At 52.7% G+C, this 21242-nt stretch overlaps 1 long non-coding RNA gene across 8 annotated transcripts; it reads right to left on the minus strand.

The window, feature by feature from the left end:
- Positions 1-14616: 14616 nt before the first annotated feature.
- On the minus strand, positions 14617-17887 carry LOC120641314. 8 transcript variants are annotated; one of them, XR_005662223.1, is made up of 8 exons: positions 17742-17887; positions 17285-17603; positions 17089-17207; positions 16762-16869; positions 16241-16316; positions 15664-15722; positions 15395-15466; positions 14617-14949 (listed from the first exon to the last, which is right to left on the minus strand). It is a non-coding gene; the product is annotated as an uncharacterized LOC120641314 (long non-coding RNA). The 8 variants fall into 8 exon arrangements; XR_005662224.1 differs by adding an exon at positions 15260-15309 and having other exon boundaries at positions 16241-16869; XR_005662225.1 differs by having other exon boundaries at positions 16241-16869; positions 17089-17202.
- Between the last annotated feature and the right edge of the window lie 3355 nt (positions 17888-21242).

Genomic DNA, 21242 nt, shown 5'->3' on the forward strand with positions numbered 1-21242 from the left:
TTGTTTCCCTAAAGCTTCTCTCAACATGCTTTGAGATAGATAACAGCACTGCAAAGTGATCCGAGGATGTTGTAATAATATTTTCAACTTGGATATCATCAAATATTTGTGTAAATTGGCCATTAGCAATTGCTCTATCCAGCCTGACCCTAATATTATGATCTCCCTGTTGTTTGTTGGACCACGTATATTTTGGCCCACAAAAACCCAGATCCAGAAGTTGGCAATCCTCCAAACACTCACGAAACAGCCTCGTCTGAGCCTCACATCTATTGGTAGGCCCCAAGTGCTCCTTACTACTTAAAACTTCATTAAAATCCCCAATGCACACCCACGGCCCTGTCCACTGGGCCTTAAGGAAGCGTAGCCGGTCCCAGAAAACATATCGTTATTCAGTTATTGGTTCCCCATAGACAAAAGTTACACGCCAAATCACACCTGACTCCTCTTTAATGTGCACGTCAATAAAGTTTCGGCATAAAGATTGCAAGCATACACAGACTTTAGATAACCAAAAAAGCACAAGGCCCCCACTCCTCCCTTTACAATTGACAGGTAAACAACAATCATATCTGATAGCCTAATAAGCCTAGTGTTTGTATCTTAATTATGCATTAGCTTTATGTTTAAGACTTTTGGCTTCCAAGTTGATGAGTCGGGCTACTTTTGCTTTAAGCACTTTAGTGGGTGAGCTCCTGCTATATAGGCAGAACATCCCCCCTCTCTTTGTAACTGAATTCCATTTCCAATTCAATCAAGCGGCCTCAGGTCAAGCTGACCTCCGGCTTTTACCATGAGATTGTGAGTTACCTGGGCAACAATTGGCATCAAGAGCTAGGGTTCTAGTGTGCTTTTCCCTCCCCAGCCGCCGCCGCCGCCACCATGTCTACCTCCAGCTCGAGAGGTCGCCGCCTTGCGGACGCCTCCAAGGCCTCTGGTGCGGGCGGCGACGACGATGCCGCACAAGCGCGGAAGGTGCGTCTCGAGGCCACCGAGGCAGCTGCTGCGCAGGCGGCGCAGGCAGCTGCAGACGTAGCGGCCGCGGCCAAGGCCGCGGTGGAAGCCGCTGCAGCTCTGCGAGCGGAGATCAAGGCGGAGGAGGCGGGAGAAGAGGAAGGGGAGGCGGAGTCAGAGGAGTCCGACGGATTGCGCCAGTCGAAGAACCACCGCCGCCGCATGTCGCCGTCTCCACCGCGGCACCGCGGGCGTTCGCTGGCTGCGCACATCTACCGTGAGATCGGCACTGGGTGGCCGATGCTCACGCGGTTGAACTACTACGAGTGGAGTCTCCTCATGAAGGTGAAGATGGAAGCTCGCTTCTTGTGGGACGCCATCAAGTACGACGACGTCGACTTCGAGCAGGATCGCCAGGCGATGGAGGCCCTCTGTGCCTTGGTCCCGCCAGAGATCGGAGCCACCCTCGCCAACAAGCCCACCGCCAAGCTCGCCTGGGAGGCGATCGAAGCCAGGCGTGTTGGGAGTGATCGCGTTCGCCGCGCCGCGCTCCAGCGTCTTCGCGGGGAGTGGGAAGGTCTCACCTTTCGCCCCGACGAGCAAATTGAAGATTTTGCGGTTCGCCTCACCAACCTGATGGAGCAGATGGTGCGCAACGGTGACACTGACCTCGACGAGGCACGCGCCCTGGAGAAGTTTCTCCGGTGCATGCCCAAGAGGTACGAGCAGCTCGTCTTCTCCATTGAGACCCTCCTCGACATCCAGGATCTCTCCATCGACAACGTTGCCGGGCGGTTCAAGGTGGTCGAGGACCGCGAATGTGCATCGGAGTCAGAGCAGGGCAAGCTGCTGTACTCCGAGCAGCGGCGCGCCGGCGGCCGGAAGGGAGACAACGCCACCACGTCCAAGGACGGCTAGGAGCGGCGGATGCGGTGATCGTGGAGGTGACGCCGGCGGCGAACACAGAGCGGGCCGTGACGACACCTGCCACAACTGCAACCGCGTTGGGCACTGGGCTAAAAACTGCCCCCAGCCGTGGCGAAATCGCGGTGCCGCACATGTTGCGGAGGGAGGCGTCGACGTTGGCCTCTTCCTCGCGCACGGCACCATCGAGCTGGATGCAGAACGTGCAGCAGCGCACGGTCTCTTCCTCGAGCTCGACGAGCGGCGCGCCCGAGTCGTCCTCAACACCGCCGTCGAAGAGGACGTCAACGAGTGGTACCTCGATAGCGGCGCGACCCACCACATGACCGGGTGCCGTGAGCTCTTCACCGACCTCGACGGAGATGTGCCCGGCTCGGTGCAGTTCGGCGACGCGTCCAGGGGTGGACATCCAGGGCGTCGGCACCATCGCGTTCGATGGGAAGAATGGCGAACGGTGGCTGCTGCACGGCGTCTTCTACATCCCGGCGCTCAAGAACTCGATCATGAGCCTCGGGCGGCTGGACAAGGACGGATTAGAAGTGAGGATCTGAGACGGTGTTCTGAGGGTCTGGGATCAGCGCGGACGTCTCCTGATCAAAGTCCTACGCGGTCCCAACTTCCTCTACACCCACCACTTCACCGCGGCCAAGCCGCGCCGCCCTGAACAAGTCGAGGACCAGAAGCTCTTACTCGTCGTGCGCAAGGATGATCAAGCGTGGCTGTGGCATGAGTGCTACAGTCATCTCCACTTCGACGCCCTGCACAAGCTCTGCAAGGACGACATGGTGCGCGGGATGCCGGTGATCAAGCACACCGGCCACCTCTGTGACACGTGCGTCCTCACCAAGCAGAGGCGTGCGCCCTTCCCTGCCCAGGCCCAGTACCACGCGTAGGAGCTGCTGGAACTGGTGCACGGCGACCTGCACGGACCGGTGACGCCGGCGATGCCCGGCGGCAGGCGCTTCTTCTTGCTGTTGGTGGATGACGCCACGCGCTTCATGTGGGTGTCCCTACTGACAGCAAAGTCAGCTGCCGCGGATGCGATCAAGCGCGTCCAGGCGGAGGCGGAGAAGGCCAGCGGGCACAAGCTGCGCGTCCTCCGCACCGACAACGGCCGGGAATTCACCGCCGCAGAACTCACCGACTACTGCGCCGACGAAGGCATCGCGCATCATTACTCCGCTCCCTATTCGCCTTAGCAGAATGGCATGGTAGAGCGGAGAAATCAGACTGTGATGGCCATGGTGCGGGCTCTGCTCAAGCAGCGAGCCATGCCGGCCAAGTTCTGGGGGGAAGTGGTGGCCACGGCGGTCCGCCTGCTGAACCGATCGCCGACCAAGAGCCTGCAAGGCAAGACGCCTTACGTGGCTTGGCACGGGCGAGCTCCGGCGGTGGCGCACCTGCGCGTCTTCGACTGCCTCTGCTTCGTCAATGTAACATCCCGAAAATTTACCTAATCAAAACACGCGCCCAAATATTTTCAAAACCTCTTTTCAATCGTTGAGCTCAGTCCATTCAAAATAGATCCCCGCCCGATCTCCCGAAAACACGGTCCCGACATCTAATCGCTGTCCCGCCTCCCTGTTCGTCCTTGTCCCGCGCGTCACGCCCGACCGGCGCGCGTGCAAGTCAGTCGCGGTCGCCGACGCGATTCCCGCCGTCTCTCTCTCTCTTTCCCCTTTTTCTTTTTCTCCATTTCTTCTTTTCTTTTTTCTTTTCCCATTTTCCTTTTCCTTCTCCCTCTCCTCCCTCCCTCTCCCCAGCCGCACGCCCGCGCGCACGCTCGGCCCGCCACCGGCCGCTCCCTGCCCGCGCACGCCGCCCCCTTCTCCCTACCTAGCTCGCACGCGCTCACTCCCGGCCGCCTCCAAGCGCCCCCGCGCACGCGCTCCGCGTGCCGCGACGCCCGCCACGCCGCTCGCCGCGCACCACACGCCGCGACACCGGATTGCTGCGCGCGCGCCCGTGCCACGCCGCCCGCCGAGACGCCCGCGCGCGCCACGCGGCCGTGCTGCTCGCCGTGCCGCTCGCTGTTGCCGGACTTGTCCCATCACCTAGCCGTCTCGCCGCTCGCGCCGCCGTACTCGCACTGCTCGCGCACAGTGCCGTCGCTGCGCCGCCCGCCGAGCCGCACAGGCCGACGACAGGCACTGCAACCAGCCCCCTCCTCCACGTGCTCGACGACGTCCTCGACACCCACGCCACCGCCCTTTGCACGCCTCGTCCTCACAGCCGCTACGCGCCATCGCCTCCACGACGCCGCGCCGGCCCCAGCCACCATTACTGCCCGTGCACAGAGCACCGGCCGGCCATCGTCGCCCCCCCCCTCGCCACCGCCTCTCCCTGCCTATAAAAGGGTCCTCAACGTCGCCCTCGCTCCCACAACCCCGGCCGCCGCCACCAGCGCCCCTCCCACTGCCCACAGCGCCGCCACCACCACCACAGCCGCCACCTCCCGCCGGCCATCGCAGAGCTGCCTCCTCGCTCCACCCCAGCCCGAGCCAAGGTGGGGAATCGAACCCCCTCACTCCCCTCTCCCTTTTCCCCCTGATCCCGGCCGCCGCCGTGCCCTGGGCCGCCGGCGCCTAGAGCCCCCTCCCCTGTTCTGCGTCGAGAGGAAGGGGATGAAGGGCTATTTTGCCCTTAAGCCCTCCCCTTCTCTCTATTTCCTAAAGAGTCCCTCCCTCTTTCTAACCATTTTGCAAAAGAAACCCCCTCTTTTATTATATTTCAAAATAAACCCTTCCACCATATAAACTTAATTCTAAATAAACCCCTACCTTTTCCAGAATAACCCAAAACACTTCCCAAAATTCTAATCAGGTCCTTTAACTAATTACAAACAAGTCCCTGGATCCTTGTTAGACCCTAAACACCCCGTTAACTTATCATTTTATGCGCCAGACAATCTCCGATCGACCTGAAATTTTATCACGCCATTTCTAACATAGTTTTGGCCATGCCATTAGAAAATCTTCTAAAATATTATTCCAGTCCCCATATCTTAAATTGTTTCCAATTCGAGCTCATTTTATTTTTATGCTTGCTTATGTTGTTTGTCGGTTGTGCTGTTCCCACCGCGTATGACGAAGTAGAACCGATTCTAGAAGAGAAACCAGAGGAGCCGGGAGATCAGGAGACCACCGCCGCCGACGCGTACGAAAGCGAAGGCAAGTCTCATCGATCCCTTACGTCGACTATGATTGATCCCAAGTAAGGTTAAATATAAAATTTGCTAGACTTAGGGATTTCATGAGACGATACACTGAGGGATTGAAAGAAACCATTGACTGAAGCCATGTTGCATATTGATTTACTGTCAAACTGGCATATTATCAGACCTTGTTAATTGATGAAACTGGAATGGGAATGAGACTAGGGCAGTGTGGAATGTGTTGGTGCAAGCGCAACCGTGGTGGTAGACTTGCGACCGAGCTCTGTCGTGGTGACATCTCGGGTTTGGTTGGTTATGGTTGTTGGCTGCCCTGATGAACCTTAAGGACCGTGTATTGTGGTGCCATCTCACCTAACTTACTTTCAGTACGACCACATGAGTTTGTATGGGCAAACCTTAGTCTAATCCCACTGGCTAACCTGGCAGTCGTCCGAGGTGGATATGTTTTGGGGTGAGACCTGGATTGGTTCAGACCCGAGGGGTTTGTGGGCGACTAGTCGGGGTTGAGCCATGGCTGGGTGTCGGCTATGATGGAGCCGTCTCTGGATGGTGAAGTGCGTGTGGGTAAAGCGTACAACCTCTGCAGAGTGTACAATCCATTCGAATGGTCCGTGTCCTTGGTTTGGACAGGTTATGGTGTGGACATCTCAACTAGTTGAGCCACCTAGCCCCTGAGATGGATGAGTGTTTGGGATACCTTTAATACTACATTTGTTATTTATTCTGGTTGATTAATGAACCTTTGCATATTAAACTGTAACTCCCTCCCCCGTAAGGGTGAGGTGGGACTTGCTGAGTAATTTCGTACTCAACCCTTGTTGATTATTTTTTTTCAGAGGATCCTGACTTTGTGCCTGAAGATTACGAGTAGATCGTGTTCGCACCCAAGCTGATCGAGTGGAGCCGTGATGGACGAAGAGCTAGTCTTGCATGTCGTTATGCTACTCGTTATCTTGTGATTATTTGCGGTAGCTTTGTGTTGTCACTTTACTCCTCGTGTACGGGTTGAATAAATCTCTGTATGAATTTGGACTCCACTTGATGTAACATGTATTGTACCGGAGACTTGCTTTGGTTATTAATACATGGTTTAGCCTCGATCTTTGGGGTCGGGGCGCTTCAGTCAAGGAGCTGAACCAAGTGCGGAAGCTCGACGATCGCAGCAGGCCGGGCTTCTTCATCAGCTACGCGGACGGCGCCAAGGCGTACCGCGTCTACGACCCGGTGTCGCGGCACGTGCTCGTGTCGCGCGACATCGTCTTCGACGAGACGCGCGGATGGGACTGGAGCAAGAGCGCAGATCATGCTGCGTCGATGACGGAGGAGATCGTCTTCGACGATGAGCTGATCGACGCCGGCGGACCAGGTGCGCAAGACGCTTCGGCGACCACGGCCTCACCCTTGCCTCGATCTCCATCTCCGTTGGAGATTGGGAGCGCAGCATCAACGGGCGGCGCGCCCTACTCTGCTTCCGCTCCGTCCCCTGTTTCCGCGCCATCCCCTGCTTCGGCGTCGCCCTCGCCATCCCCTGCTTCGGCAACTCCTGGAGGGGCAGCGCAGACTCAAATTGAGTCAGCCACCCCTCTGCAGGATGATGAGGACTGCCTCGATGCGTTCTACGATGGCGTGCCTCTCCAGTACCGCAGGATCGACAACATCCTCGGCGACGAAGCTGTGCCGGAGGTGGAGCCGCGGGTGTGCGCAGAGCTAGATCTGACGCACGCTGGCGAGCCGTCCAGGTACGCGGAGGCACAAGGTAATCCAGCGTGGCGCGAGGCGATGCAGCTGGAGCTCGAGTCCGTAGAGAAGAACAGGACTTGGGAGCTCATGGATCCGCCGGCCGGTCACCGCCCAATCACCCTGAAATGGGTCTTCAAGCTCAAGAAAGATGAGAAGGACGCCGTGATCAAGCACAAGGCGCGGCTGGTGGTGCATGGCTTCGTCCAGCAGGAAGGGATTGACTACGACGACACATTCGCGCCGGTGGCGAGTATGGAGTCCGTCTGTGTCCTTCTCGCGCTGGCTGTAACACCCGATTTATAAAAGGACATAAACCGAGCAATCATATACGTGCCAGGATCAAGTCACATGTATATATAACAGAATGAACAGTATATCACAGCACATATCACGAATAAGACATAATAAATCGAAATACGAATGTTATTTATTACATTAACGACAAAAATGTCTGATACAGCGGAAGCGAAGTACAAATACGATAAAGACTCTCCGAAGCTGAAGCAGGGCGCCACAGGGACGTCGACTGGGAGACAAACGCATAGAAGTCCTCGTAGTCCTGGAAGCGCTGAGCGAACTCCCTCGAGTCGGCAGGAACTGAGCAGCAGTAGCGTAGCCAAGAGGAAAAAGTAGAGAAGAGGCAAGAGTGAGTACACAACTTGTACTCAACAAGTATAACACAAACTATGAGGCTCTAAGGTTGGCTGACTCAACTGCATTAGCTTTTAAGTGTTGGCAAAATTTTATTAAAGCTATTTACTACGAGTTGATGAATTACCATTAACCCAGTTACATAGTAATTAATCAGAATCAATTAAGAAACTACTGAGAACCAAACCAAAACCACCAAGGTAACCCCGGGAAGCACCTCCCTCGTCGGAAGGAGATAACTCCACTAATCAAAAGGAGGATCTGGGCCGCTCATAACCGTGAGCACGGCTAGTATACCAGTTTTACACTCTGCAGAGGTTGCACATCTTTACCCACAAGTCGTGAGCTACGCCAGTTGTTCATCACACTTCCTTAGGTGAGATGACTAGCGACTCACTACGAGGCCTTTACAAAGAATCTCGTTGGTAGGGAGTAACCGCGAGGGTTGGATCGGCGACCATGTAGCAGGTCTAGTGGGCGTCAAGAATACCACAGACGAGGCCACTCAGTACGAGGGACATAGAAGCTTACCACCCTTGCCCCGCAGGTAAGTTACTCCAAACCAAAAAGACCTAATTATTACGCCAAGACCGTCCCATTCCAGTCTTGTGGTAGCGCTGTTGTCCCAGGTTGTCGCTCTATGAACCGGTCCTTATGGAGAGTGGCCAACCAGGCAGTAAGTACCGTGCTGGCCCCCTAAACCATGTTTCTAACAAAACCAATTTTAACGAGAAGTGAGCCACTCAAGCCACACAGAGGGCCACTCTCAGAATTAAGTTGCATATACCATTAATCAAATTAATTAAAAAGGACCATTATGTGTTATAGCGCGGCACCTAGCACAACTAACCGAAATGCAACCCAAGGGATATATATAAAGAATATAAAGTGGCTAGGAAATCCTTATAGGCATACAGTATTAAAATGCAGTATGAAATTGTAATTAAAGGTGATAGGTTGTTCATGTTACACTTGCCTTCCTCGTACTGCTCCTGCTGCTGCTCAAAGTGCTCGGAAGACGGCTGCTCCTGGTACTGGTACTGAGGCTCTTCAGATGGATCAACGTCTACTCACGAACACATGGCCAAAACAATACACGAAATAAGCATACAAGCAAACACTAACAAAAAGCTAAGAAACAGTACATCAATACATAAAAGCAGCGAGAAAAACTAAGCTAAAACTATTCTACGCGTTACAACGATCGCGTGGACATAAAGAACACCTAAAACTGAGCTAAAACGCATATTCTAGGCTAAAAACAAGGTTCAGGGACTTATTTGCGAGAAAAACTAAGTTCCAGGGGGTTTTCTGCAAAAACCGAGGACTAAAACGTGAATAAGGGATAGTTCTGGGGTCTAACTCGCAAAATTACCAAGCTAGGACGGCGGGTTCTATATTTAGAAAGCTCAGGGTCTAAAACATAAAAGGAAGGGCAGATTTGGAATTATTTTTCAACTGAGATGGACTGCGGGTTAAATCTAAGAAAGCTGGGGGGGTCTTTAACAAAAAGGCTAGGCGAAGGGGTACATCCAGATCTGGACCGCCGGATCTGGATCCGATGGCTCAGGATAGACTAGATCCCGATCTAATCTCAGGCGTTGAGACGAGATCTGACGGCTGGGATCGGTTGGGGCACGGAAGGCGGCGGTGCTGTCGCCGAAGCAGAGCTCCGCGGCGGCGTGCGGCTCGGGCTCGCCGGAGTGCTGCGATTCTGGGGTTCCCGGGCTCGATTTCGACGCGGCTTCGGCCTAGGAGCATCTCCATGGCATGAGTAGTCCTCCTGGACACTCATGGGAGGGAATTAGGGCGCGGGACGGGGTGCTCGACGGCGAGGGAGTATCTGGGCGGCGCACCTCGCCGGCGTGGGCACGTTCTAGGGGTTCTGGTGGTCTACTGGGGACGAGCTAGGGTGCAAAAACATCAGGGAGGCGGGCCGAACTTTACCAAGGGCGCGGGGTGGTCGAAGTAGCAGCGGAGTGGCGTCGGCGGCGTCGTCTAGCGGCGGCGCACAGACGGCGTCGGGGAAGAGGTCGAAGCAGAGGCTTGCCGGGCTCCTAGATTGCACGGATCGACTTCAGAGGTGCCTGTGAGGAAGATACGGCGGTCAGGGTGATCGGAGGGGCTCCAACGGCGTTGAATTTCCACGGCGAAACTTCTCACCGGCGGCGGATCGGGGCGGAATTCCCGACGTGGTAGTGGCGGAGCTCGAAGATGGCTGCCTCGGGGCTGATCCTGGATCCAAGGAGGAGCTCACGCAAGGATTTGCAGGGGCTAGGGCGCTGCGGAGCAGCGGCTCCATGACGGCGCAGAGGTTCTGTTCCGGCGGCAAGGCGCGGCGTGGGGGTGGGGTTGTGGTGGCGGCTGCGGGATGGGGTTTTGGGTTCCAGGGGGTGCGGCCTGGGGTGTTTAAAGGGGGTGCCGGGTTTCTGGGCGTGCGTGCCCCGTGAAAGACGCGGCGAGATCCCCGGCGGGGATCGTGGGGCTTCCGTTGCGTGCGCGCGGCGAGGGGAAGGGGATGACCCCGACGCATGGGCCCGGCCAGGCGGTGAGGGAAAGTGACGCGGGCCGAGCGCGTGGGAGGGAAAGGAAGCCTGGGCCATGTGGGGAGCGGGCCTTTGCGCGAGCGCTTGCTGGGCCGCGCGCTGGGTGAGGCTGGGCCGAGTGTGTGCGGGTGGAAGCGGGCCCATGCGGTTTGAGTGCTGGGCTGCTGTGCCCGCGGGCTGGGCTGAGGGAGAGGGTTGGACTGGGCTGAGGTTTGGGCCTTCCTTTTCTATTCCTTTCCTCTTTTCTAATTCTAATTCTAATTCAAACGAAGTTTGAATTCAAATACAAATTTGAATTCAAACTACACTCAAATAATTAAAACTATGCACCAGCATGAATGCAACAACAAAATTTTAAACTTAGTCAAATTTTAATTACTTTGTGAAACAAAAATAAATTAAATGCAAGGCTAAACACATTAAACCTTAGAAATTTAAATAAAGCCAATTAAATTTATTATTAAAAGCTGGAATTTAAACTAGGGTGTTACACTGGCGGCCCAGGAAGGATGGGGCATGCACCACATGGACGTGAAGTCCGCCTTCCTCAACGGGGACCTCAAGGAGGAGGTGTACGTGCGGCAGCCACCCGGCTTCGCCGTCCCCGGAGAAGAAGGCAAGGTGTATTGCCTGTGCAAGGCGTTGTACGGGCTCAGGTAGGCGCCGCGGGCCTGGAACACGAAGCTGGACGCCACGCTCAAGGAGATGGGCTTCCAGCAGAGCGCGCACGAGGCGGCGATGTACCAGCGGGGCAGCAGGCGCTCTGTCCTGCTGGTCGGGGTCTACGTCGACGACCTCATCATCGCTGGCGCAGATGCAGGGGAGGTGGAGAAGTTCAAGGCGGCCATGAAGCAGAGGTTCGACATGAGTGACCTCGGGTTGCTGAGCTTCTACCTCGGCATCGAAGTGCACCAGGGCGCCGGCGGCATCACGCTCCGCCAAGCTCACTACGCCAAGCGCATCTTGGAGCTCGGCGGCAGGGAGGGCTGCAACCCCGTCCACACGCCGATGGAGGAGAAGCTCAAGCTCAGCCGCGATAGTGAAGCAGAGGAGGTTGATCCTACTCACTATCGCCGGCTGGTGGGCAGTCTCCGCTACCTCGTCCACACCCGGCTGGACCTGGCGTTCGCGGTCGGGTACGTGAGCCGATTCATGCAGCGGCTGACGGCGGAGCATTTGCAGGCTGTCAAGTGGATCCTGCGCTACATCGCTGGGACGCTGGACTTCGGCCTGCACTACAAGTGCGCCCCTGGTGCGATGCACTTCACCGGCTGCTGCAACAGCGACCTCGCCGGCGACATTGACACAAGCAAGAGCACCAGCAGGACCATGTTCTTCCTCGATGGCTGCTTGGTCTGTTGGCAATCCACCAAGCAGAAGGTGGTGGCGCTGTCCAGCTGTGAGGCGGAGTACATCGCCACCGCATCAGCCGCCACACAAGCGCTGTGGTTGTCCAGGCTGCTCGGGGAGTTGCGGGGCAGCAGCGCGGATATGGTGGAGCTCAAGGTGGACAGCAGGTTAGCCTTAGCTCCGGCCAAGAACCCCGTCTTCCATGGGAGGAGCAAGCACATCCGGATCAAGTACCACTTCATCAGGGATTGCCTGGAAGACGGGAGCATCAAGGCTGAACACATTCCCACCACTGATCAGCTGGCCGACATCCTCACCAAGTCGCTGGGCAAGACCAAGTTCCAGGAGATGAGGGAGAAGATCGGGCTGAAGCAGATCACTCAGCGCTAGGCTTAGGGGGAGATTGATAGCCTAATAAGCCTAGTGTTTGTATCTTAATTATGCATTAGCTTTATGTTTAAGACTTGCCTTGGCTTCCAAGTTGATGAGCCGGGCTACTTTTGCTTTAAGCACTTTAGTGGGTGAGCTCCTGCTATATAGGCAGAGCATCCCCCTCTCTTTGTAACTGAATTCCATTTCCAATTCAATCAAGCGGCCTCAGGTCAAGCTGACCTCCGGCCTTTACCATGAGATTGTGAGTTACCTGGGCAATAATATCCCAATGACCACATTAATCGCTTTACCCTTTCTTCCCTCATTTTGGTTTCAGCTAAAAACAGGAGGGAGGGATGGTATTGCTTCACTAACCAGCGAAGCTCTCCCACTGCCGAGTCCCGTCCCAAGCCTCGGCAGTTCCAACTTAGGAGATTCATTGCTCCCGGTGGGGCTGCCCAGCAGCCACCGCCGATCTATCTGTATGTGGGCAATTAGCCATCCTCAGCTTCTTTGCCATCTCATCATCTCCTTTATCCAGCTCGACTTCCGTGTTCAGATGTTCTCTTGCTGAAATGAGCTGCATGGGTGGGCTTGCAACAATGAGCGCCATAGCATGTTGCCTAGGTTCCACGCTCAGTCCTTGACTGTCATTAGCAGGGCAAGAACAGGGTGTACTTGCTTGCTTACGTTTGGTACCCTGACTCCTTGGTGGGCTTGGGACCAATTCATCATCCACACTCTTCATCTCCCTGTCCTCTCTTACCTTTTCCTTCCAACTTTGCCTCCTGAGAGGAGAGAGAGCTTCACCCTCCCGGCCACTCTTATCTCTGTCACCCAATGTATCCGAGCGGCCTGTAAATCCACGACTTTCGTTTCTTAGCAAGGTTACCAATTGGAGCGGCGCGTTGTGGGCCTTCGCATAGCCTATTAATAAGTACTTAACGCTTCCAAGCGTGAGCCCGCAAGAACTCTCGGCAGTTCTCTCTCCGGTGAAAAGAAGAGCGAGACAGAGAGAGAAAAAGAACTGTCAGGATTCATAAACAGAAGTGACACTGATTTGGTCAGACCTCTCATCTAACGGGATTGGATTCCAACAGACGGCCTCGCTAAAAATGAATTACTGCTAATCTACTGGTACCTTGAATTATTATCGATTCTAAGATGGGGCCTTACTAGACCCTAACAAGTCAGATACCGAAATTGCACTTCAAGCTTGGTGCTGTCTCGACGCTCCGTACGACATTAATTACCATGATTTAAAAAAGAAAAGAAAAGAAAGAGAGGTGCTTTAAAATGGATGTCGCCAACTCGAAAGGAGAGATTGATAGTGGTAATGTAAAGCTCCTCGTTATGAACTCCAATGGCAGAGGTGAAGCTGGGTTGTTTTTTTTTTTTGAAAAGGAAAAGTTGCTTTTGTTTGGGTCCTCAAATTTTTCATTTGAAAATAGGCAATTTCAATCCCTCAACTTTCTTTGAAGCCTCAAATTCAACCTTTAACTATTAAAAAGGTCAATTGAGTCCTCAAAATTTTCATTTGGGCTCAATTTCAACTCTGGTGCGATGTAGTATGCCTATGTGGCATGTGAAATCATCCCAAAGTGCATGTAAAATTCTTGGTATGTTACCAAGTGCTATATTAACTCATAATTCATTAATATAGTAAAAATAAGTTATTGTTGATCTTATGTTTATGAATAAAAGTTTACACTTTTATTTATTTATGTATTCTTATTATCCATTGAACTATATTCTTTAGAGATATTGAACATGAGGAAAAATCAGAGACTAAAGAGTTTATTTATATTCATTGACTCATTTTACGTCACTCATTATTGGCTAGGCATGCCACGTAGTATTGGGGATGAGATTGAGTTCAAATAGAAAGTTTGAGAACTAGATTGACCGATTTATAGTTGAGGGATAAATTTAAAGCTAAGGTAAAAGTTGAGGGAACGTCGAAGGACTATAAGTCCAGCGTTAGTTAGGCTCGATCACTCTATACACAAAATATGAAAATGTAAGTTACAAATACTCTATCCTTTTCTAACTAGTCGTTTTAATTTTTATAGGTGCTTAAATTTCTATGCACATAGAAAAAAAAAACCAAAACGACTAATTTAGGGCGAAGGGACCAGTAGTTGAAATGCCCAATCAAAATATCAAATAGGTTCTTTAACTAAAAGAGGCCAATTTGGCTGACATGTAACATCTCACATACATAATCCAATCATCTGATGAGAAAAAAAATATATATATGGGAGATTAACTCAAGCAAAATCCAACAGCCGTCGTGCTACCATATTTTCTCATACTCTTACTACTAGTAGTAGGGTGGCCCGCGCGATGCCGGGCATCCCGCGTGCTGTTGATATGATAATTTAAAATTTCAATATAACAAGATATGTTAGTCTTATTCATGCGAATCATTCAAAAAATAGCATTTGTAATATAAAGCACTCCACTGTATTGATGGTCTTATAAGCTAGACCAACATATTCATCAAAAGATGGGATGCGCTGTATCCCTAAAAAGTTTGCAAATTGCTCTTGATTGAAACGGCAATGGTACCACATGACTTTAGGAATGTAAGTGCTTGTTCACAACAGTCCAACACTGATATCCAAATGCTTGTTTCACGAGTTACAACATTGTATCTCGTCCTCAACACACAACCTTCTCGTTACTTGCACTCATTATTTTGAGCATTTTTCTACAAGATCACCCAAATTATCTATTTATTCTGTACAAGACAAACACAAGGCATTCCTATTACCTGTAGCCAATGATGGCGTTATTCAGATGAAATTCATCATAGAAACAAGAGAGATGTATGACTCATCGTACCATTTGTCATTAACTCCTTCATTGTTGAATCTTTTCATCAAGAATGACAAAATATTATAAGCAACAATAAAAATAAACTCTTTTGCTTATTATAATTGCCTCCACATTATTCACTTAAGGTTTCTCATTTTATCATTTCATCTCTCGAATGCATAATACAGCCCCAAACTCCAACACCAAAAAACCATGTGCTTACATCTTCATACTCAGAACATATTATATTAGTATAATAAACTAACTAATACTGCCAAACTAATGTTCATTGAAAAAGAAATAGATATACATTAAAAGATGTGTTCCAAACTCCAAAACATTCTCTTTAAACATAGCTTACTGAGACATCACTCCACTGTGTACTTCAGGCTTGATTTTGCAACCATCAGGATGAACCTGCCCAAATAGTCATAGTTAGGTGCAAAAATTAGGAGACAGCCAACAATAGCATAGTGACTTTATAGAATAGCATTTTGTTCCAAGCATAGCAATCCAAAGGAACAGTGTGGAGTTGATCACAACAGGATGTGTGCGGTGCAGGAAAGATTGATGGGATGCTGAGGAAATGCCCGGCCCTATAATTTGTGCATGCGTGTGCGGGCGGGTACCAGCTGGTCCTGTAATTTGGCAAGCCATACACTAACAGTTGATGTGTACACCACCAAAATCTACCTACTACAAATAACAGGAACCGAGATATATCTACCTACTACAAACTCAGCCATGTGTTCTGTTCAAGTGACTAAGCAGTGGATCCTGCAAACAGTAGAGCCTTTAGGAGTGGCAAGGGCACAAACTGATACAAGCAGATCAACCGGTACATCGCTTGCCTGCTACCCACCCTTATCATTGGCTCCATCCTTGCCGACCTCTTCCTCCCAAGCATTGACCAAACAGTTGTGGTGCAAGCCAGCTGCACAATTTATTTAACATAAGCAACTATAGAAAAATTAATCTAGCAGTACTCCTACCATGAAGGCCATTGATACTTTAAGAGAAGCTCATTGATCTACCAAGAATGAGAAAATATATTAAATCAATCAACAAGAAACTACTCACACATCTAGCAAGATCAGGAAAAATTCAAAATAGGAGGATTGCCAATTCGACCTTAAATATGAAAGATAGGAAGCCTGCACCAGTGAATCCCACTCCTTGATGAGCTTAGTCTGCACCCACAATGCAAACACCAAGTTAAGTAGAAACGAACCAGCATTAGAATGGGCCACACATTGTTTGAAAACTTACATAACCACAATCAAGTTTGGAAACTTACAGCCCCCCTCCCTCCCTCCCTCCCTCCCTCCCTCCCTCCCTCCCTCCCTCCTCTCTCTCTCTCTCTCTCTCTCTCTCTCTCTCTCTCTCTCTCTCTCCCAATTCTATCACGAGCTTTAAATAATCAAGCTGGAAATTTTGATAGGAAACAATGCACAAAATCCTAAACCTATATCAAATTGAATCACAAACAAGGCTGTCACATGGTGCTCTTAGATCATAAATCGTAGAGGCAGTGCTTGATCAAGAACCTGCAAAGAAATGTTATTTCTCCACTGTCGGAGCACGTGTCGTTAATCAGATATTTGGTACAGAAAAAATAGCTTCAGGAGATTTTCATCCAAGACAATATCAGAATTAAATTCATGACCGTATGAGAAAAGACCGGCAGGATGAATAGAAAAGCTCAGACCTGCATAATGCAACATCCAAGGGAGGTGCCAGAATGCGAATTTAGTATAACTCTCAACATCAATACAGTGAACTCACTGAAATAAGAAAGTAACTGTACTATCTCTGAAACAAAAAACACTGAAAGGAACACAATTCAATAAGTAACTATATGCAGACTATATATGCAACTGAAGTCATAGTACCACACAAAGACATTGCTAGGAATTACATGCTGGTACTTGACATCGACACGGTATGGATTCATAAACAGCATAAAGTTTACTTGGGATTCTTGTTTCAGAAGTATTTCTTTTTCAAGGTGCAAAAAGATGAAACATGCGCTTCTTCAGACAATGCAACATGGCCACAAAATCACCACATCCAAGAATAAGCTTTGCTTGCCTCAGTGATGAAATAGTAAAAAGTAACTACTTAATTTATGTACTATATTGTCAAACCATTACTAAATATGTTGAAAGAATTAGTATCTTGATCTTGTTGTAGTGATCGTCGGCTAGCAGGCTGAGGATATGGATGCACCTGGCTCGCATGGGCACTGGCCTAGGCTGTCCTTGATGATAATTGACAAGTCAAAGTCCTCGACACGGTAATTGACACCTGATGCATGTAGACAGCACCTTCATAAACCTGAAATTGAAGATAGTGAAGCTTTACAATGTAAGCTAATCTACAGTGCATACATATGATTCCATAAAAACAAACTTAAGTTGTGTTAGTCATCTAAAACCTTTTATGGTAATTCGAAAATCAATCAACTTATCTGTCAGTTTTGCCAGCAGCAGAAAAATATTTAAAGAGTCCTACATGTGTAGCAGATTCTCATGGTCAAGGAACAGTTACATGTACCTGAAAAAAGGCCTTACTTTCCTCAATTTCCTCAAGTAATCGATTATTTAACTTGTCAATCACTTTGTACTTTTGTCATGCTCAATTGCCCGTATGATCACTGCATGTGAAGGACTTCTCTGCAGAAAGACAAAATCCTTCTTGATATTAAAAATATAGTTTGCGTCACAAGATAAAAAATAAAGAATAAACAAACCTCAGGTCCAATGTAATTCCACCCCGCGACGCCGCCATGGCACCTGCCTCCTCACCCCTCTGCGGCTCCTCCGTCGACGCCCCGCTCGGCTGCGCGCGCCTTGAGTACGGCGGCTGCCGGGCGGCCTCTTCTGTGCCAGCTTGACCCCACCCGCTTCCTTGCCGCCGGTCGAGGGCGCACTCGAGCCGGCAGCGAGTCGTGCCGGAGCTGGCCACGAGCGGGGGTGGTGCTAGCCCCAGTCGTCGCTGCACCATTCGAGTGGAGCCAGGCGGAGCTCGAGTAGTGCGTGGGATCAAACCTTACTTGCATGATCTTCATACTGTATATATATCAAGGTTACGGGCGCTCGTCGGTAACCGTAGGAATTTTCTATTGGACAGAAATTAACAACAAAAATCCTAATTGACCACGGACAGAAATTGTAGGAACAGAAGAAGATGATGAAATTGAAGAGTACCTTGAGTTGGCAGGGGAATCACCAACAATTCATCCATGAGCACGCGTCGATCTGAATTCAATGAGGTATATGTTGGGGGGCACGCCCGGCAGTGCACTCCAACCATAGATATGTCAGGTGGTTCTGTCCAAAAATTCAGATATAAGCAAACTGCAGAACGAATTGATGTAACACAATTCCAACCATTGCAGCAACTTCCACATCACTAATTGTACTTAGATACATGGCCACATGGGTTGAACAACTATTAGCCTATTAGGCAAAAGTTCCTCGGAACATCTGTCGTGGTGTGCAAACCCACAGTCGGGTGGCGTAATGCACCCGCCTAAACACAGATGATGAGTACTCGGGGGTTAGCTAGGATTAGCCTAATCTCGGTGGAAGAACACGATGAACACAGCAGATTTTGAGTGATTCGGGCCGCCAGAGCGTAATACCCTACGTCTACTGTGTGTTGTATTGCTTGTGCTCTCCAGCTGAGTCTCGAGAGAGTCTGAGAATGTGTGTCTGTGTAGCGAGCGCCTCCCTTTTATATCTCAAGGGAGGCGCGTACATGGCCGTTAGGTCCCCGATAGGTGGGCCCAACGATGTAGTATAAAATAACATACAGTTCAGATATTATGGCGTTGCAGGCGAAGGAGATCTCATTCCTGGATTTCCTTGCTCTGCCCGTGGGAATCCTCCGTCCAGTATATCCATGTCCTGTCTTGTCGAAACGGCGCCAGGGTGTAGTTTGCGGCGTTGCCTGCAGCGTAGCTGAACGGGCCGTGTAGCTTGCGGCGTAGGCGGTATGATGAAAAGGTGTCGTGGCGTCGTATCCATTTAATGCGGCAGACGGGCTCTGCGCGGATGCGGCGCATGCGGCTGCACTGTGTACCTCGGTAATATGCGGTCTACAGTGAGGCCCGACAAAGGCTGCCCCGCGTGCCGCGGCGGCAGAGCACGCCTCAACCACCCGCATTGAATGCGGTGGGTGGGCGAGTCTTCCAGCGGAAGACTCGTGACCGCGCCTGCGCCTGCGGGACACGTGGCGCCCCCGGACCCCGCCCCAGCGGTATGCTGGTTCTACGCGCGTGGGAGGTCCGAACGGACGCGGGGAGGTCCCGAACCCTTATGGGGGGTCCGAGCCCTTGGCTGTTGGCTCGGAGCTTCCCCTCCTCAGGGACACGTGGCGTCATCGGACTCGTCCCAGAGCGGGGTGCGGGTCCGGGGCCGTTGGCCCGGTGAGGTAAGAGCTTGACCCGTGGGGCCCGGCTGCTCCGCCCCTTATGGCGTAGTTACGGATGACTACGCGAGTCCTGTCTTGCTACAGTAGGAGTGAGTATCCTGCTACAGGGTACCGACAGTGGCCCCCGGGCCCATCTCGGGAGAGGTGACGAACTCGCAGGTGGGGCCACTACTGTGATTTGGCTCTGCATAACTTGAAGCCTCTAGCGTTAGACTATGCATACTGCAGGAGTCTTGTCCGGCTTTGACCATCCATCGGGTTTTTCGCTGCCTCATCACATCGCAACGGCTTACTGACTCGTGGCCCCCACGCACAGTGGTACACCTAGTCACGCGAGCGACGCTCGGCATTATTGCGGCCGGAGTAAACGGGATTTTTTTACCACCAGCGCAGTTCCCAAAAAGCCTGGTCTTGCCAGCACTTTATGCGCACACGTCTGCTCAGCTTCCGCCTCGCTTCGCGCGTGGGCGACGGTTCAGATCCTGTCTTTTCACTGCTTTGTTTGTTACCCGCCCTCCCTGACAGGCGGGCCTGGGCCCCCTTGTCATGGACTGGGCGGCTAACACCAGGCGTGCACGTCGCTTGGCTTTCAGCGACGGTTCCGGGGCGCGCCGGATGGGTCAGGCTTCATAAAGGGTCGAACCGCATACCGTGGCTACTTTTCCGCATTCGACTTCTTCCTTCCAAACCTTTGCGCCCCTTTGCCTTCGAGCCTCCTCGCCCCTTGCTCTCCTGCGCAGATTGCTCCTCGCCTCCATAGCTAGATGGCGTCCCTCGTTCGTCCCCGTCGTTTCCAAACCGAGGAGGAACTGAACACGGTGCGCCGCTTGCTTGGGTGGAGTCCACAGGAGACTGCCTGGGGGATTCGAGCAGGCTCGGTTCCCCTCGGCGATCTGTGCGCCGGTGAATTTGTGTTGTTTATTTCGCACATTTCCACCGGCTTGGGGCTACCGATCTCCTCGTTCTTCCTGCTGCTGCTGGAGGATTTCGGCCTCCAGCTCCAACATCTCACGCCCCACTCCATCCTCCTGACGTCAATCTTTGTCCACTTGTGCGAGATGTTTGTGGGGGTGCGGCCCTGCGTCATCCTCTTCCACCACTTCTTCGTCCTGGTGAAGTCCGGGAAGGGCAAGGATGAAGTGGGGGCGTACTACTTCCAGACGAGGAGCGATTTGCGGACCCCCTACATCCCGTGTCTTGCTGGCGGGAAGTGGGAGGATTGGCGCAAGGAGTGGGTAATCGCCACCATTGAAGCCAACGAGCGCCTCATCATGCCGACCGGGGGACCCGCCTCCGACCGCCAGTCCTGGAGGGCCAAGCCGTCCCTGCCGTCGGAGTTCAACTCCGTGCTGGGCAAGATCAGGGCGCTGGCGGAGGGCGGCCTCACCTCGCTGCACGTGCTCGGGGACTTCCTGGAGCGCCGGATCGCCCCTCTGAAGCAGCGGTCGCGTCCTGCCTGGAACTTCACCGGGCCCCAAGACTGCAGCAAGACCCACCGCGGGGAGGACAACGATCTGACCCAGGAAGCCCTGGAGGTCCTGGTGCGGGCGGTGACGGGGGAGATCTTCATCCCAGAGCACCTGATCCTTCCTCAGGGTGTCGTTCCTCTCTGCGAGGACTCACGCCTGAGGACTGCGGTGCTGGCCACCCTGCCGACCCTCGACGACGGTGGCCTAGCAGCGCGCCAAACTGGAGGCCACCCGGACCGTGGGATCCGGATCCCTGGTACGTCCGGGGAACAGGCCGTGCCGAGCGCCACGGGGTCTGGCCCTTCTGCCAAGGGCAAGCAGGCCGTGGCTGGTAGCTCCGTCACGAGCGGTCCCAACCAGGCCCGGAGCAGCTCCGGCACATCATCGGAGGAAGCGAGCCGGCGCAGGTTGCACCAGGCGACGGGACCCCAGTTATGAAGCCCGCCGTAAAGCGTCAGAGAACCCCTGAGGACGCGGGCCAGGGTAGCTCCCGGGCCCCCGGCTCTCGCGGGGCCCCTGTAGTAGCCGTGCCGCCACCACCACCGCCGGGAGGTGCCTCCCCCCGGCAGCAATAGCAGCAGCAGTAGCCACGAGGTGCGCCTCCACCACCGCCACGGCAGCCACCACCCACCACCCGGAGGTGCCTCTCCCCGGCAGCAGCAGCAGCAGCCACGAGGTGCGCCTCCGCCGCCGCCTCGGGAGCAGCAGCAGAAGCAAAAGCAGTCGCAGTAGCCACGAGGTGCGCCTCCGCCGCCGCCTCGAGAGCAGCAGCAGCAACAACAGCAACCTCCACCACCACCGCCA

The sequence above is a fragment of the Panicum virgatum genome, chromosome 7K (genome assembly GCF_016808335.1).
Source record: "Panicum virgatum strain AP13 chromosome 7K, P.virgatum_v5, whole genome shotgun sequence".
NCBI lineage: Eukaryota > Viridiplantae > Streptophyta > Magnoliopsida > Poales > Poaceae > Panicum > Panicum virgatum.